The sequence below is a fragment of the Mus pahari genome, chromosome 3, assembly GCF_900095145.1.
Source record: "Mus pahari chromosome 3, PAHARI_EIJ_v1.1, whole genome shotgun sequence".
NCBI classification, from domain to species: Eukaryota; Metazoa; Chordata; class Mammalia; order Rodentia; family Muridae; genus Mus; species Mus pahari.
In genome coordinates, this window is record NC_034592.1 from 90,779,235 (window position 1) to 90,785,564 (window position 6,330).

The window sequence follows — 6,330 nt, forward strand, 5'->3', positions numbered from 1 at the left end:
GATGACATGGGAGATCATGGTGAGGAATTTGGACATTTTCCTGCTCTTTTAAAGGAGCCACTGCTTTTCATGGGTCCCTTAGATATATTCTGATCAAAGCTTTAGGATTATCCAGTAGTCAGTGGAGTACTGATGAAAAGGTTCAGCTGATGGTGGGCCAGGCTAGAATTATCCATGCTGTCAATCAAGATTTGCATTGAGGTAATGTTGTTTATTTTGACTTTTTGAACACGTGGTCTCATGTAGACGGGCTGGGCTTGAAATCATGATGTAAACAAAGATTTCTACTTTTGCAAAGCTGCAGGCATGCATCCTGATCCTCCTACCCCCATTTCCCAAGTGCTGGAATTACAAGCACGAAATCCTAACTAAGCCAGACTGATTTATGCTAAATAGACTAGATGTCTAAGATGAACCCAAAACCTTAAAACAAGGCTGGCATCACTTTAGACAGAAGCTGCACAGACTGCCATCATCAGCACCACCTCCACTACCTGCATCTCTCAGCAATGACCACTGACCATCCACTCTCACATCAGCACCATTCTGGAGCCTTATCATCCTCTGTTACAGTGGCTGCAGTACCAAAAACCCTGAGCCATTTTGTAGATTTAAACAGTCAGATATTAGTAGTTTTTCAGGATTCCCCTTAAATGCTCACATCTCTTGTCATTTTGGCTTCTCAGATAGTGTGCTGGATAGTTTTATGTAAATGACTCAGGTGAGAAAATGCCTTCATAAGATTAGCCTATAGACAGGCATTTTCTTGATTAATGATTATGGAGGAGGGCCCAGCACTTTGTAAGTAGTGCCATCCTGGGCTGGTGGTCCTGGGTGCTGTAAGAAAGCAGGCTGAGCAGGTCATAGAGAGCAAGCCAGTAAGCAGCATTCCTTTATGATTAGTTATTACATTAGGTCCTGTTTCCAGGTTGCTTCCCGGTGTGAGTTCCTGTCTTGACTTCCGTTGATGATGAACAGTGATGTGGAAGCATATGACAAATAAACAGTTTTCTTCCCAAGCTGTTTTTGGACATGTGCTTCATTGCAGCAATAGTAAACCTAAGACGGGTAAGAGGTATGTTGTTCAGCAGCTATTGCAGCCATATAAGAGCACACAAACTAAATATTAGCCCTAGACTGAGATATTTGAAATATGTTGGACATAGGATGGATTAAAAAGTCCTGGCCAGGAGAATGGCATGTTCAACCTAGGCCTGAACGGGTAGCTTTGCTCAGGATGAGCTGGAGAGCAGAGGGACATAACTGGACAGGAAAGACTCACAAGTTACAGAAAGAACATGAGCAATTCTTGAAACATCTTTAATGTGTGTCATTTCTTACTAGTGGCTACCAGAAGAGATAAAAGAGGAGTATCAGAAGGGAGATGGGGAGGAAAGAAAAGAAGAGAGAAAAAAAATACAAACATTTCAGCAATTGATGAGTCAGGTGCAGGGTATATTGATAATCATTGTGCTGTGAAATAGTTCAAAATTAAAACCAGAGAAGTAATTGCCTAGCTTGCCTGTTGTTCCTTTTGGGAGCTCGAAGACCTGGGAGCTGGGCACCTTTTCTTTGTTCATGGTGATGATTTCAGTGAGTTGTATTATTTACATTCATGGACAGATCTTTCAGAAGGGCCGGTCGGTATGCTCCATGCATCCGATCAACAGACCAAAGTCTTTAGCGTGCCATGAGTGGGGCCTTTTAGGGGCTTTCTTTTAATTCCCCTGTTTTGATGTTGGTGGCAATGGCTTTCTATGCCTATTGCACTTCCAAAGAGGAGACATGACCCCAGGATTCCCCTTCATGTGCACTGTTTCCAATAAAGAAATTACTCAAACAATCATGAGGCCCCTTTACATTATCACTTCATCATGTATTTGTTTAGATTTATGAAATTTTAAAGGTGTCTCTTGTGCCAGACAAAACTTATTTAATGCTTACTAATGGCAGAAGACATTTACATTCCAAATACTTTTTTCAGTTCAAAATGCAATCAGGTTGTAAAACTATTCAAACCAAAGCTTCTGCAGACTTGGAAAAAATTTCACTTCCCATCTGATGTCCAAATATAACATTTTTTTGTTTCACAGATTATTAACTCCTTATCATATTAGGCTGAAACATGTGAAATTAACATTTTCTAAGTTAGAAACAGATATTGACAGTTCTATAGTCATATCCAATCACACATTTCTTATGATTTTGACTTCAGATAAAATGATTCATATTGCTTATTATGTGCTATTTTCTCCCACAATTAAGACTTTTACAAGCATAATAGTAGTGCATGCTTTGAGACCCAGAACTCAGAAGGCAGAAGCTAGCCAAGTTCTAAGTTCCAGGCTAGCCTGAACTTTTCTACATAGCAGTTCCACATGAGTTAGACAGAATACTGAGATCTGGTCTCCAAAAAACCAAAATAAATAAGTAAATAAGTCAACAAAACAAAACAACAAAAATCAAACAAATAAACAAAAAAAAACAACAAAAAGCTTAAAGAAACGGAATGAAGACCATGTGTCTACAATGACCCCAAAGTAAATGTAAATTCCCATATAAACGTAAAAATTATATATTCTACTTTGTAGCATTCAAGAGTCTGTCTCAATTCTATGACTTGTTATCCTAGCTTGACAGCATTGGAAGAACAGAAACTACTGCTCAACATTAACAGAAGGATTTCCTATAGTGGGAGCATACTTCGGTGTCCTATATAAATTCCTGAAGTATCAGAGTATCTTTTCCATGGATCTGATAATTTTCATTGTCAAATTTTATCATTTCGGTTAAATGGGAACCTTGCTGAGCCGGTTGGAAGTCCCTCATTAGACTATGTGCTTTGGGGACCACTTAGCAGGAATTTGACATTAGACCAGGACAAGGAAGTAGGCTTCAGGTAGGAATCTGATAATAGGCTGGAACAAGGAAGTAAGCCCTGGCAGGAATCTGATTTTGGGCTAAAACAAAGAAGTAGGCTTCAGGCAAGAATATGACTTTGGGCTAGGAAAGGGAAGTAGGCTCAGATATCTTGGTCATCCTGATAAGCCCTTAGAAACGGTGATCATAAGACTTTGTTTATTGCCTTGCTTGTTCCTTGACTATTTGTGTTTGTTATCTTGCTTGTTCCTTAACCTAGAACTGACCTTCTTACTTGCAAGTACTTAAAGTTTTATAAAAGCAGACGGTTGGAGATGCGGCTCAGTGGTTAAGAGAACTGACAGTTCTTCCAGAGGTCCTGAGTTAAATTCCCAGCAACCACATGGTGGCTCACAACCATCTGAAATGGGATCCAATGCCCTCTTCTAGTGTGTCTGAAGACAGCTACTGTGTACTCATACATTAAATGAATCAACTCTAATCTCTTTCTCTTCTTAACAAGCAGGTATTTTCAACTGAACATGTGCCATATAATGTCACGTGATGTGTTGAAGCATAGATTATTCTAATGGATCTGGGAAATGTTATTTTAAAACATAATCTGTGAACAATTCTCACAATTTGGCTCACTTACAGTATTGGGATATCTGTGGGTTTCCCTCCACAAATGACTAGTGTTTCCCTTGGATATTTCTCACTAATGTCTTAATATCATGGTCCCGTGTGCTGGGCTTTTTCTAGAAGCAGCAGGTAACATACGTGTTTTTTTTTTTTTTTTTTTTTTTTTGGTTTTTCGAGACAGGGTTTCTCTGTATAGCCCTGACTGTCCTTGAACTCACTTTGTAGACCATGCTGGCCTTGAACTCAGAAATCTGCCTGCCTCTGCCTCCCGAGTGCTGGGATTAAAGGCGTGCGCCACCACGCCCAGCTGTGTTATTTTACCAGATTCTGGCAACAGCCATTGGAATGTTCACACTCCAGCACACCGCAGCTGCTCTCGAATTCGCCAGTGTGATGCCAGGCGGTGAAAGTGGAGAGGCTGAGACTCACTCAGGCTTGTTTACTTACAGAGCTGACTTAACTTGTCCATTCCTGGTGTTTTGAATGGGCTCTATTTTAGTCAATGAAAACTCCTTCTTTTTTTTTTTCTTGGGCAGAAAACCCATATGCTTCCTGTAGTCACCTAAGGATCTTGGTTACAAAAAATAGCAGCAGAAAAAGAGGCTGAAAACAATAGTCATTTAGAGAAGGGGCACAGAGTAAAGAGTGTTGTGGGGGAGAGAACAAGTTAAACTTCTAGAGAAATCCTTATGTTCAGTGAGCACATGTGAATACTGCCAACCAGCTCTGTCTTGGTGTGACGGCTCTCAGCCTGAAGGTTGAGGTCACACTGTCCGGGTCGGTTCCTGGATGCAATTGGGTTCTTAGATAAATTGGCAGTCTCTGGGCTCTTGTCATTGAAGCTGCTTTTAAACCAGCATTGTGTGGGGTTGAGTTAAAAGGGTTCACCGTGACATCACAGGCAAAGCACACAGGTGCTGGTTTGGATTAACACTGGCAAATGTCACCTACAAAGCCTTGGTTGCACTCCAGTGATTTCTTTTGTAGCCATTACAGCAAGACTTTCAGAAGCATAGAAACAAAGTCACTCCTTGGCAACATCTTCAGAAAAGAGCTCTGAAGAATGATGAGTTCAGATGAAGCCAAATTAATTTCTAAGTGATTCACAGACTGACTCCGCAGTGGGTATAGCCTAAGAACTGTGTTGTCTCACTAACGAGCCAGGTCTGGCCAGGTCCTGGTTTTAGCTCTGTGAACATCAACTCTTGATTTAATCTTCTCAAGTCCTGTTTTCCTGACTTTAAAGGTGGGAATAACGACACTTCCCCTGCAAGACTGTCATAGAATAAACAACAATAACTACAAGGCTGCTAGGCACATCACAGACATTCAATGAAAAGCACTTCTTGCACTTAAGAGGGGCCAGGTGAAGTAATAGAGTATCAGAGTTTAATATACATCCAAAAAACTCTCACACTTTGAAATCAAAATTAGAAAAAAAAAGTTTTACATATAAAGTAACATTTGAAAACTTATTTAAGTTCTTTTGGCCACTTTTAATTTTTTTTCTAACTATTATAGACATTTAAACTTTCATAATTCCAAGAATATTGACATTATATTCATATTAAGATTTTTAAAAGTCTACTCCTGGGCAGATATAACTCAATGTTAGAACACTTACCTGGCATGCAGGAGGCCATGGATTCAATCTTGAGTATACTGCAGGAAGTCTCCATCCCTGACCACAGCCCTCCAATGGTCCTCACTCTTGAGTCCTTACTGTGCATCTCTCAGGTGTGTCATCTGCTAAGCCTGTACCAGGAACACTTGTTCTCCGAAGATCTCAAACATCATCTGCTTACAAAACAAAAGTCACAACTGACTTTTAGGTAGATAGGATTGCTTCCTGTAAAGTATATCGCAAATATTTCTGTAACTATTTACTAATAAGTTTTTTTTTCTGGGCCAATACTATTCTAAGTCTTTTACATGCATTATATCATATATTACATTAAAGTATGAAGAGTGGTTCTGTTAAATAAGTACCCATGAACCATGTGTAGTTTTTCTTTTTACATTCTAACTTGTAAACATAATTTACATCAGATTTTAAACCCATCCCCTCCAGGCTAGTGAGATGGCTCAGTGGTTAAGAGCACTGATTGCTCTTCCAAAGGTGCTGAGTTCAAATCCCAGCAATCACATGGTGGCTCACCACCATCCATAATGAGATCTGATGCCCTCTTCTGGTGAGTATGAAGACAGCTACAGTGTACTTACAAATAATAATAAATAAAACTCTGAAATCCACCCCCTCACTTTCATGAACCCAAACTTCTAGTGTTCAGTAGTGACTATTGCAATGGTTACCTCAAAGTGCGGAACACAGAGCAGTATCACAGAGTTTATTAGGCAGTGAGTCCTTTGAATTTTAAGATTTTAAGTGTGTGTAGTGTGTGTGTGTGTCTTTCTCTCTCTGTGTGTGTTTACATGACAGCAAATATCTATGAAAGTCTGAGGTGTCAGGTCATCCTAGAGTTAGAGTTGCAAGAATTGCCTAGGAGGCTTCTACTGTCATTGCAATGAGTTGTTTGGTGTGGGGCCAGAAAACCACGCAACTAGGGGAACCAGTTCAAAACAAGAGTAAGATCAAAATGTGTCCAAACCCCCAAAATCTTGCCCTGAGACAGGAAGGGGTAGGAACATTCCTTCATTGGTCTGTGCCTAAATGTTCCAGGGCATGTAGCCCCTAAGATCCTCACCTCTGCTGTCCTTGAGAGAGTCATGCAAACTGGTGGCCAAAATACATCTCTCTCTCTCTCTCTCTCTCTCTCTCTCTCTCTCTCTCTCTCTCTCTCTCTCTCTCGCCTTCCCTCCCTTTCCCTC